Source organism: Mustela nivalis (genome assembly GCF_964662115.1).
Source record: "Mustela nivalis genome assembly, chromosome: 3".
NCBI classification, from domain to species: Eukaryota; Metazoa; Chordata; class Mammalia; order Carnivora; family Mustelidae; genus Mustela; species Mustela nivalis.
The window spans coordinates 109,439,225-109,451,622 of record NC_139022.1 but is presented as its reverse complement, the minus strand read 5'-3'; the positions used below and the strand labels follow the sequence as shown (position 1 = coordinate 109,451,622).

General features: G+C 52.2%; 1 protein-coding gene across 4 annotated transcripts in view; it reads right to left on the bottom strand.

Moving 5' to 3' along the window:
* VDAC1 (voltage dependent anion channel 1) overlaps positions 1-8,059 on the bottom strand; it is a 28,705-nt gene extending 20,646 nt beyond the window's left edge. Inside the window, exon 1 of one of the 4 annotated variants that reach the window (XM_082725759.1) lies at positions 7,275-8,059. The gene's annotated coding sequence lies outside the window, so the exon portion shown is untranslated. Of the gene's footprint in view, positions 1-7,056; positions 7,202-7,274 lie in introns of those variants that run through there. The other 3 variants (XM_082725761.1, XM_082725760.1, XM_082725758.1) reach the window with 3 other exon arrangements.
* Between the last annotated feature and the right edge of the window lie 4,339 nt (positions 8,060-12,398).

Genomic DNA, 12,398 nt, shown 5'->3' with positions numbered 1-12,398 from the left:
TCAATATAAATGCCTGTTTAATGCGTAAATGTGCAAGGAGCAAGAAAGTATTTTTATAGTAGGAGGAAAAAAAAATAGAAACTTAGTAACCGACAAGAGAGTCTAAGTAAATGACAATGTAGCCAGGCAGCAGGCTCTCCCTCTACAGGGAAGGTGCAAGGCAACCAGGGAGAGGGGGTGGAGAGACCCACATCCACCTTGGTGGAGAGACCCTTCACCCTCACTGTGACCTAAGGGGAGCTCCACTGGGGCTGAAGAGACCCAGTGCCTTCAGAAGGGACCACTGCCACTTCTGACCTGAGAACAAGGTGTGGACTTTATTCTAATGGCCTCAGGGAGCCGCTTCAAAGTGAATGACACATCTGTGTTTGAGAGGCTCACTCAACAAACTGGCAAAAACGTATATGAAAACATCCACTGTTGGTGTGGAAAATGCTGAGTCCTGCTCACGCCAAGTGTTAAGTACTCTGTACAGAACAGTCCCTTTGGAGACAGGGGCTGGCCAGTGCCTAAGTGGGCATACCTTAACCTAGTGGCAATTCAACCGTGAGGAACCCACTCAAGGCACCCAAAGACAAGTGCAAGAGGGTGCTCATGGCAGCATGACTGACAACACACAAGCTAAAAGCAATGTAAATGGTCAACAGGGAAAAGAATGAATAAAATCAGGAGGCTTGCAAACTAAGGAGTATCACGTGGTAATCAAAAAGAATGAGATGGGTTTATGCTTGGTGGCAAAGAAAGCTATGTTTGATATGCAGCTGACCCTTGCACAACACAGATTTGAACAAATCTACTTTTATGTAGATTTTTTTCAACAAATACAGTGTAGTACTGTAAATGTATTTTTTCTTCCTTACAATTTTCTTAATATTTCTTCTCTAGCTTAGTCTACTGTAACATAATATATATAACATACAAAATATGTGTTAATTGACTATATATTACCTGTAAGGCTTCTGGCCAACAGCAGGCTATTAGTAGCTAAATCTGGGGGGAGTCAAAAGTCGTACAAGGATTTTCAACTGCATGGGGGATAAGCACCCCTGACCCCCATGCTGCTCAAGGGCCAGCTGTAGTTAAATGAAAAAAATAAGTCACAGACAATGTGCAATTCCATGTTACTAGAGGAAAACCCTTTTACATACATGTTCATATGTTCACACATTTGCATATGATGGAAAAGTTGTAGGCCCCACCTGTAAGTTGTGGCTGCCTGGGAGCCGCTTGGAAAGGAAAAGGGGTTTAAGGAAGGAGTGGAGTTAAAATAGGATTTTCAATGTTTGTTCCACTTCATTATTTAAGTTGTTGGTATATATTGGTAATTTTTTTAAGAACAGAAAAACTAAAAAATCTAACCAGTGTGTGTGAAATTGAGCTATGTTGCCTTCACAATGCTGCAATAAACCACATTCTAAAAGGCAATTAACTGCAGTGCAGGTGCCAAAAGGAAAAGCCATGTGGAAAGTTATCTATCCCGGTTCCAAGAACAGATTCAAACTACACTGAGATGGCAGGGTTAACAGGCAAGGCCTGTCGGAGGCACATGCTACTCCCAGGTGACTGACTACCTGGGGCTCAGGCCACCCTTATCAGGAGGCAGAAGTAAGACAGAACTCCCTAACTTTAGCATACCTGAGAATGGCCTGAGCTACCTGTTCCAAAGCCTTCTTCCCTCCCTCTCCGCCCTTCCCAGCCTAACAACAGGCAGCAGGGCACTTTCGCTGGCAGAGGCAGAAGGATCCAGGTATCCTCAGAGAGGGGATAACTGCTGCAGTGGCTGACACAGGGAACAGGATAGTGTTCAGCTCAGTCAGGAAAGTCTTCCGGGCAAGGTTAGTGTGCTGAGAGACACTATCTTCGAGGGCAAGGGTACAAGAGGGCTAGGACCTAAACAGCAGGAGCCACCCTGCCATGGCATTTCCCAGCCCATCTGGGTGCCCAGGCAGCAAGGTCTAGTGACTTCTAGAAGGAGCTATGAGACTGATGGGGCTTCTACAAGCACCAGCCTCTACTAGCTGTGTAACTTTGGACAAGACTTTGATAAACTTATATTCCCAGGGTCTCACTTTGCTCATCTGTAAATGGGGCTAACAACAATGCCTTTCCACCAGAATTACTGCAAAGATGAAGTAAGGTAGGTAGGCAGGACATGTAGGAATGTCTGGCACACAGTGAGTGCTCCATAAACAGCAGTGCTAATCATAATCCATTATTCTGCATATTCTTTTTTTTTTATATTTTATTTATTCATTTGTCAGAGAGAGAGCGCACGTGCATAAGCAGGGAGAACAGCAGGCAGAGGGAGACGCAGACCATCCTGAGCAAGAAGCCCGATTCAGGACTCCATCCCAAGACCCCAGGATCATGACCCGAGCTGAAAGCAGATGCACTTAACCGACTGAGCCACCCAGGTGTCCCCATTCTGGATAGTCTTTGTTTGCTCCTCCAGATCCACTTTCCACCTCCATCCTGTTCTATGCCCCAAGAGCTGATCATTATGGACTGCTATCACAGGATGGTTGGTTTTCACCAAGAGGAGGCACCAGAAGAAGATGGGAGAGTGAGGCTGGGGTATTCATTCCCCAAGCTCCCTCCCTGCTGGCCTCAAGTGGGCTCGGATTACTTTCCCAGGCCACAGCTCCTGCCAAGGGGCCCTGTCCAGGTTCCAAAGGACCCAGAGTAGGGGGTTGGAGGGACACAAATCACTTGTCAGATGCTCCACACCCTCCTCACACCTTTGCAAATGATCTCTTCATTATGCTTTCTTTGATTACCGCACATAAGTTTGCACCTGATCCCTGCAAGGACCCTGACCAACACAGCAATCACCTCCATCACCATCACCATCCTGAATTTCCCTCAGAAAAGGAAAACTGCAGGAAAGCCTTTGGCTCTGCTGTTTCTCTTAACAGCATTAGAGGTGGTTTGTCTGAGCAGAACTGGGCCAGCTTATAGGAGGAGCATCAGACCAGCCAGGGATTCGAATAAAAGCACCTCCCCCTAAGTCTGGGGACCAGGAAAAGCAAGTTCCCCAGTAGAAGGCCAGCCCAGCTCTGAAAGCCAATATACTGGGCCAACACCATCAGAAGCCTCCCCACCCACCCCCATCTCACACACAATTTCTCACCACAAAGGCAGCCTCTGGTTAGGTCTACAGGGGGCTGGCAAAGCCAACGTCCTGCGTCCTGGTAGCAAGTCTGTGTTCCCAGTGCAGCTGTCCTTCCCTCCTACTCCAGACAGTCTCACACTGGGCAGCCCAGCTTCCTAGGCAGTTGCTTCTATTTTAAAACACTCTGGGAGGTAGGCCACCCCAGCAAAGCCTTCCATAAGAAGCTTCATGTCAATGTAACTGACTTGGGGACACCCTGCTTGCCTCTCCACCCATCAAGGGAAGAAAGGCCTGGGCTGGCAGGCAACATGCCAAGTCTGAGTCCCAGGTGCACCCAGGGCTCCTGCCTGGCCTCAGACTCCTCAAGTTCCCTGGAGCCTTGCTACCTGGCTTGACCTAGCGGGGTTAAAATAGACAGTGCTGGGGCACTTGGGTGGCTCAGTGGGTTAAGCCTCTGCCTTCAGCTCGGGTCATGATCTCAGAGACCTGGGATTGAGCCCCACATCGGGCTCTCTGTTCAGCAGGGAGCCTTTTCCCCTTCTCTCTCTGCCTGCCTCTCTGCCTACTTGTGATCTCTCTCACTGTCAAATAAATAAATAAAATCTTAAAAAAAAAAAAAATAGTGCTTGGGCAGGTAGATTTGGGAGTCAAGCAGCCCTGAGTTCCAATATCACTCCACAACTCTCTAGATATGTAACCTGGGCAAGACAAGTCTCACTTTTCTTCAGCTCTAGTATGGGGAAGGAGGACCTGTCTCAGCATCGCTGTGAGAAATGAATTAGATTATTAACATAAAACACTTACTACAGTAAATGGTACCTGGGAGGTATGCAACAACCACAGATAGTGTTTTGTTAGAGGTTTGCATTTTATAGATTTCCTAGTATAATTACAGGTGCTATGCAAGTTATCAAAAGGTCACCCTCAACCACAGGGTCCAAAGTCCTCCCTGATGACAATGAAGTACTATTTAGCTCAATATTCTCCACGTAGGTCTGAGAATGCCTCCTACCTCATTCCAGGAAAAACTAACCTTTCTCCTAATATGCCCAGGGTCATCGTCTTTATAACAAAGAGGGGGGACTCCACAGACTGCACTCTCCTGACAGCGAGCTAGCCTACACCCAGCCATACACAGGTTCACTCAGATCAGTGTGAAAGAACACTCCCCTGCTGGACAGCAGAGTCTACCCTTCACATCTATTAGCTCATCACAGGGCCCTTTGGTGTGGCAACCTCAGTGTGAATCTGCCAGCCCTGGTCCCAACTCTGTGCTCAAGCCTCCTGACCCACGAAAAGGAAGCAATGGTACCTCTCTCCCAAGGCTTGTAGGATGGTGGATTCAATGTCACAGAACATATGTGAAGCCCCCAGGAGGGTGCTAAGCAGGCTCTCTAGTAAGAACTGTTTTGATGATGATGATCACACACTGGAGAAACTGAGGAATAAGACAGCGACCTGACCTGTACTACTAGATCAAATGGCTCATGTCAAACCCAAGTTGTGAACGCAATCTGCTCTCCACGCCTCTCTCCAGCACAGTTCTGAGTAAAGGGCATGGATACCCAATCACCCACACCCCCCACCCCGAGGGCGAGCAGTCAAAGGAGGAAGGTGCCCAGGCCCAGTGGAGGATCCCACTGGTCACATTTCCTCAGTGGCTACCAGAGGAGTCTGGAGAACTCCAAGGCCACAGACCCTTCTTCTCAGTCACCACCAACAAAGACGTCAGGCCAAGAAATTCCACCAAGGACAGAGTGAACTGCAGTGTCTTGGGAGCATCTTACTGGTAAACATGGGGGGTCAATGTCCCTCCTTACCACCAGTTTGAAGGGTACTGCCCACATCTGCCGCAGGGTGCCTGGGTGACTCAGTGGGTTAAGCCTCTGCCTTTGGCTCAGGTCATGATCTCAGGGTCCTGGGATGGAGCTCTGTATCAGGCTCACTGCTCAGCAGGGAGCCTGCTTCCCCCCACCCCCTGCCTGCCTCTCTGCCTACTTGTGATCTCTCGCTGTCAAATAAATAAAATCTTTAAAAAAAAAAAAAATTTTTTTTTTTTTTAAAGAAAGAAAGAAAGGGGGCAAAGCAAACAGGCCCAAAACCTTAGAAGAATCCCATTCACCTGGGTCACCCTCCCCTGCAGGCCCAGAAACACCAGTTCTACAGGTTTCCCACAGGACATGAAAAGTCACAGAATGAAGGTAACATGTTTAAAACAGTTATTTCAAATTAGGAAACAGTTTCACCTCTCAGCACTCTAGAGCTGTACATTCCACTGCAGCTCTTGAAACACGTGTGACCCTGCTAAGCAAGGCTATTTTTTAGAAGTGAACGAGATGTGCATGTCCCTTAGAAAGGTTGTCCAAGATCAAGATATTATGGTCGGGGCCTGCAGCCACAACATATGCCCGTTCAATAATTTCAGAAATACTTAATGAGCACCTACTATAAGCCATGTGCTCCAATGCTAAAAAACTATCCTCCTATCAAGAAGGGTGAGTTGCCTCTCAAGAGTGCATCTACCCCCATCGACTCTTCTCAAGTCTACTGTGCGCCAAGTGGCACCACCCCAGGCACTGAAAACAAAGCTGCATAGGGCTTAAGCCGAACCCTGTAGAACTCAGTCCAGAGCCGGGGTGGAGAAACAAGGCTAGTCCTGGGCAGTCTGCCCTGGCCTTGCCAACCGAGTATTAAGCAAAGGAGGGGTCCATTCTCTATCTCTCCACAGAAGTGAGGCTGGTCAAGGGCTAGGCTTCCCTCAGATCTGCACCCACATGCAACTTCCTGCTTCAGCCTGACCTTGTCTGTCTATAAACTTACAGGATTTTTCATGAATTATCCTGAAAGTTACTCAATGCCTGGCACATAAATGCTTAGTAATAATGTTTAAAATAACAGGGGCTAACTATGTTTATTGAACCCTTTCCAGAACACCACGTGGAGTTAAAATGGTTTGCAGAGGATGGGATAAATTCTCCCTAAAAGCCTCAAGGCTGTCAAGGTTTCTATCTAAGGCTCTGCGCTAAGCAACTCATTTCATTCTTCCCAAAAACCCAAAGAAAGAGAGCTATATAATTGCTCCTATGCCACAGATGAGAAAACCCAGGCTTGGTATCCTCTCGGCTGCGTGACCTTGGACCAGTCACTAGGACTGCAGCTCTGAAATCCAAGGGCTCTGAACCAGTTTCGTGAAAGCACCGCCGCACTCGGTGAATGAATGAGCAAACGAACCAGGAATCCCTCCTAAGGCTAAGGAGGCCACATCCGCTCCCCGCGGAGCGTCCTCTCCCGAGGCCTAGCCTACTGCCGAGGCCCCAGCGGCCTAAGTCGACTCTCAGCCTCCGGTTCCGCCCGGTAAGGAGCTGGCACCGGCGGACAAGTGCCGGACGCCAGCTTCTCTGGGCGTGGACCAGACACGCCGGACACGGCCTGTGGGTCTGGGAGCGAAAGGCCACGGTCGTCACAGGAACTGATCCCCGCGGCGACAGCATGGCCCGCACAGGTCCGTGGGCCGAGCCCGGCAAGCGTGGGTGGAAGGCGGTCCCCCTCCCGACCCGCGCTGGCGGGATCCAGGGCCAGAGGGCGCCGCCGGGAAAGGTCACCTAGACCTGGAGCCGGCCTGGCCTCCCCGCGGCGGCCCGTGCCCTTCCGCCCGCAGGTTCCCGCAGGTCCCCGCAGGCTCCAGTCCCAGCCGCAGGCGCCCCCGGACGTCCGGCCTCCCGCTCCCCCACCAGGGCCCACTTGCCTCCGGCCCGCGCGGCCTGCTGTGGCCGCCGCGGACCGGCCAGGCCCGCGCCGGACGCCCCGGCTCCTTCCCTGGGGCCTGACCCTGGGGCCCTCGCCCACGCCCGCTCCTCCTCCCACTGCCTCCGGGTCAGCTCCCCGGGGCCAGGCCCGCAAACCCGGGCGCCCGCAAAGCGCGGGCCGCTCTCCGAGGCGCCTACCTTAGCGGCGGCGGCGGCGGGCTCAGCGGCTGCTACCGCGGGGGCTGCAGTGAGAAGAACGAAGCGAGCGGGCCGAGGGCGGGACGGCGCGGACAGCGGCGGCGCGGACCCGCCCCGACCCTACGCGCCCCGACCGGCGAGCTCCGCCCCTGAGCCCGCCCCGGACACCGCCCAGGCCTGGGCCCGGGTCCCCAGCCCCTGTGGGCGCGCGCCCTTACCTTCCTGCGCCCTCAGTGCCCGCCACCGGTGCGTGTGCGCATTGGGTATGCGGGCACGCGTGAGAGCTGCGTGTGCCCGGGCACGGGAATGAGGCGGCGTGAGGACTGACGTGCGCAAGATGTGTGCGTGCGCGGGGACACGCGTGCCGGCCGCCCATGCGGGCCGGTCTCGGCTGGAACTCCGCGGGGTTGAAGCCTGCGTGGAGGGAGGAGGGTCTTCCGGTTCGCTAAGCGGTGGCCGGAGGGGGGGACCTGCGCCAAAAGGAGACGCGCGGGATCCTGGGCCCACATCCCGACCTTGGGGCTGGGAGAAAATCGCTCTCCTCCGGGAAATGATGCGGCGATGCTGGACCAGCGTCTAGCTCGGGTGGCCTCCGTGACCCCCGGGACCCCTACCCTGGCAAAAGCCCGCAAGCGGTGTTAAATCGGGCTCCTGGGGAGCAGTTCCAGGCCCGGCTGGGGACCTGGGCGCCCGAGGCGGCGGAGATACGGAGGAGCGGCCACAACTGTCGTTCGGCCGCTCCCAGGTCCCGGCTCCGGAGGATTGTTTCCGCGCCTCTGACCCCAGGCTCTCCGAGACCTGCGGCGGCCGAGGGCGACGCGCTGAGCAAACTCCCCTGTGCGCCGAGTTCGCACTCCACATTAGCAGACACTTTTTCCCTGGAACGAAACTGCTAGTAGCCATTTCCCGAGCATTTTGAGAAGTGAAAAAAGTAAACTGCGTTTCGCCAGAATGTCTCCTGCTGAGTCTCACAGCGCGCAGACGTCATGCAGGTTCTGGCCGGCCGAGGGCCCCTCCGGGGAGGAGATCAGCGTCCAGCAGGGGCCTGCCTCCCGCCGAGCGCGGGTGGAGCGTGGCGGCTCCCTGCTAGGCCTGAGCGGGTGGTCTCCTTCACCAAGAATTACCTCTTGAGTTCCCAAGAATGAATCCCTCCGTAACTTGATGAAGATTCCGCGCGTCTTTCGCCTCAGCCAACAAACGTTCTCCAAGGCTTGAGGCGTCTGGGGGCCGGGTGGAGGAGGCGCCGGCTTATGAAATCAGGACACTCGTTCACAACCAGCTGTGGCACAAATTCAAGGAGAAGGCAAGTGGGGCGTGGGCAGACGCAGTCAGGACAGGCTTCTGGAAAGAGATGGCAGCTTAAATGGGAAAGGGCAACTGGGGTTCCAGTGGGGGTGGGATGTTGAGGAAGAAGGGCACTAGGTTACAGGTGGGGGTGTGACACGGTGTACTGGGCTCTATAGAGAGCTGAAGTCTGATTGGAATTGTGAGCAAGCACAGTTAAACCTCTTGAGATCCTGGAGCGTGGAGGACAGATGCTCGCACTCTCCCCAGGCCGGTAAGTGCCTCCATGGCTGACTGGGGGACTCAGAGCTTCCTCATCCCCACTTTGCACACAAGGGCCCCGGAACACTCCTGGAGAAAGTGTGGCAAGGAAAGCCACTGGTCACCCATGAGTGCAGTTCAGTGGACTTTGGTCGGACAGGACCTCAGGGAGGCAGGGTGGAACCAGATGGCTCTGGAAACCTCACATTAGTGAGAAGCAGATTCCTCACCCTGTGCCAGTGAAGCGTAGGTGTGATGCTCAGACCAAATGTCCGAGGGGCTCCCTCCTCTGCACCACTCCTTGCCAAACCCTCTTTCAGGACGCTGAGCTTGGGAAGAGTTCCCTCTGCCCCACCTGCTCTGAGTACCTTCTGGGGCTCCCCTAGGTGCTGCTTTCATATTAATAACAGGTGAGTTCCCTTTGACTCACTGGTTGTGTGACCCTGAGCAACAGGGCTCACTGCTCAGCTTCAACTTAAGAGGGCCGTGGCAAGTTTAAAGTGGAAGACAATGCAAAGTGCTCAGAAAACAGTGAAGAACCCTGGTGGGACATAGAATCTTCAGACCTTAGTGTTGACTTATCCCCACCACAGCCCACAGGGAACAACTGAATAAGGCCTCCTGAGTTGCCAGGCTTAGCACCCCCACCCCCAGCCCCACCTTCACTCTGTCTACCAGGGCCCGTGACTCAAGACCAGCCAATCAGGTCCTCTCTTGTAATTATGAACAAACCCAGATCAGGTTTAACCCCTTTTCTTTGGAGGGAATGACCCTTTTCCCCCTTCTATCAGTCCTCAAGCTTTGGTGGAACTGACTCCATCGGCTACCGGGATGGACCAATGCCCCATCCAGACTTCCAGGGGCTTTTAAAATAAAGATTTGCCTAAGAATGAAGCCAACCAATGAAAGAGAGATGGAGACCAGATCCTGGGAACATCGCAAGATAAACACAATAAAAAATTTTCTCCTGCCTATCCAAAACCATGAGGTTCCTAGGTTTAAAGCAGTTCCAAGAAGTTTCAACATCATATCCATGGTTTTTAAAAAATTATATATACAGACACACAGGGAGAAATACCGGAAGGAAATTTATTCAGTATTAATAATGAAAGTTGTGTTTCAATTTACGGGACTTTGTGATCCTTTTTTTTTTAATTTATTTGACAGAGATCACAAATAGTTGGAGAGGCAGGGCGGGGGGCCGGGGAGCAGGTTTCCCGCTGAGCAGAAAGCCGGAGCAGGGCTCAATCACAGGACCCTGGGATCACGACCTGAGCCAAAAGCAGAGGCTTTAAACACACTGAGCCACCCAGACGCCCTAAGACTTTGTGATTCTTTTTTTTTTTAAGATTTTATTTATTTATTTGACAGAGATCACAAGTAGGCAGAGAGGCAGGTAGAGAGAGAGAGGGAAGCAGTTTCCCTGCCGAGCAGAGAGCCCGATGTGGGGCTCCAACCCAGGACCCTGGGATCACCACCTGAGCCAAAGGCAGAGGCTTTAACCTACTGAGCCACCCAGGCGCCCTGAGACTTTGTGATTCTTGACTGTGAGTCGTGAGTTTGAGTCCCACGTTGCGTAGAGAGATTACTAAAAAAATAAATATATAAATAAACTAACTAAAACAATCAATTTATGGGGGCACCTGGGTGGCATTGAAACTTTCATGCACTGCTCAAAGGTCTGGGACTTAAGGGAGAATTTCCCAATTTCTGCACCATGGCCTCTGCCTACAGGCAAAACATTATTTGAAAGGTATAGGTATATAGCAAGGTCAGATGGAGTTAAAATGGCCTGGTTTCCAGTACCTAGCCGGTAGGGCTGCCCCAAAGGGGCTTGCTTCCAGACACTGTCTGTCCAAGTTTTCCATGTTGGGTCCTGAGGCTTATACACACCACAAGCATGGGGCCAGGGGGATGGGTGGAGCTAAGATCCCGTCCAGATGGGGCTCATAAAACCTTGGGTCCTTACAGGGTTGTGTCAGCCCCAAGGAAGCAATTATGTTTCTGCTTCCGGATGCCTTTTCCCAATCTGTGTGGAGACATCACGTGGCAGCAGGGGCACACGTGCCCTACACCAGGCACGCTCTTCCCCGTCTTTCCCGAACCTGCTTCCTTTCTCATTCTCAGCTAACATGAAACCTCAAAGCTGCCTTCTCCTGCCGTGCAATCTAAAGCAGTTTCTTTTCCCCACTCTGTACTTACTCTGAGATCAACCCTTTTTTTCTTTAATAGCTTGGAACTCACTTTAAAATTCTTTCACAGTCGGTTTGCTCTTGATTCTCCTATCTCCTCAGAATGCTGTTCACATCGCAGGTGTTCGGTAAGACATCTAAATAGTGAGGGGCACACAGCGCCAAGACAGGTGACCCACCTGGAATGGCCCACTCCTCCCTCTGGGCAGGTGGCACACTCTGGGGACAGTTCTTCTCAGTCCTCCTGGCCAGACAGCTAGGAATCATGCCCATGGGTTGTCAATCATCTAGGAAGAATGGCCTCGAAGACTTGCTGTGGGCAGAGGGGGCTGTTTAATCTCTCTGCATGATAAAGAATGTAACCTCACCTCATTCTAAGAGAGGTCTGGAACTGGCCCTTAGCTTCTGGAATCTGGAACTGGCCCTTAGCTCTGGAAAATAATATCTGAGCCCTTGCATGATCATGACAGATAGGAGTATCTTCGTTTAGGTTGAGGGCTGGCCACACAGGATAAGCTAACAATGTGATTTAGGGTGGGGGCTTTGAGTCACACAGTAGCAGCTGGACCTCCAGAGAGACTGGAAGCTGATGTCAGCTACGTGGAAAATTGACTATGGAGCCCCAGTAAATCTCTGGTCCCCCAGGCTTGAGGGCACTTCCTGAGTTGGCAATATTCCAGAACCATAACCATGAGTATAAAAGCCCTCAGTGAGTTCTGCAAGTCCTTCTAGTACATTATTACATGTAAAGGTGATCTTGGAGACACTGAAACTTGTAATTGGTGTCAGGGGAATGGTTCTGTGGACTGTACTCCCTCTCTCGTAGCCCTTCCCCTAAGCCAACCCCCACCCCCAGTCACAAACACCCAGACACACATAACCTCTGTGGGAAGAGGACTGGCTTCTCCTGATTTCTCCTGGCTGACCAAGGTCTTCTCTCAGACGCAACATCTGCCCTAGCTGAGACCACAGTGCCTGCTGGTTCTTCTTCCCCAAGGCCCTCCAAGGGGCTCCAAGAGAGTAGTTGCTTCTTCACTGGCCCCACCAACAGTGACTCCAGCTCTGTCCTGGCTAGTGGGTGGGAACTTCTGACTGATGGGCGTAGTTGACAGGTAGGCAGGCAACAAATCAGCAGCCAGGTTGGCTACTGAGCCAAAGGGTTCCTGCCAACACCACCACCCCCCAGTCTCTTGTGCCCTGACCACCCCCCAACATGACCTACTGGAGTCTTTGCTGGAGGAAACATTGTGGGGGTTGGGCTGACCATCAGGGTTTTCTTTGCAAATGCCATAGCTTTCATTTTTAAATTTTTTTGGTAAAGATTTTATTTATTTACCTGACAGAGAGAGAGAGAGAGCACAACCAGGAGGAGCAGCAGAGGGAGAGAGTCGGAGAAGCAGGCTCTCCACCAAGCAGGGAGGCCGACACGGGACTCGACCCCAGGACCCCGTGACCATGACCTAAGCCAAAGTCAGACACTTAACGGACTGAGCCACCCGTGTGCCCCTGCCATAGCTTTCCTAAAACTAGTTAAGTTTCTCCTTCCTCTAATGCCCACCATCTCCCCCAGCTGCCCAGGTGGAGACCACGGAGCCAGAGACATAG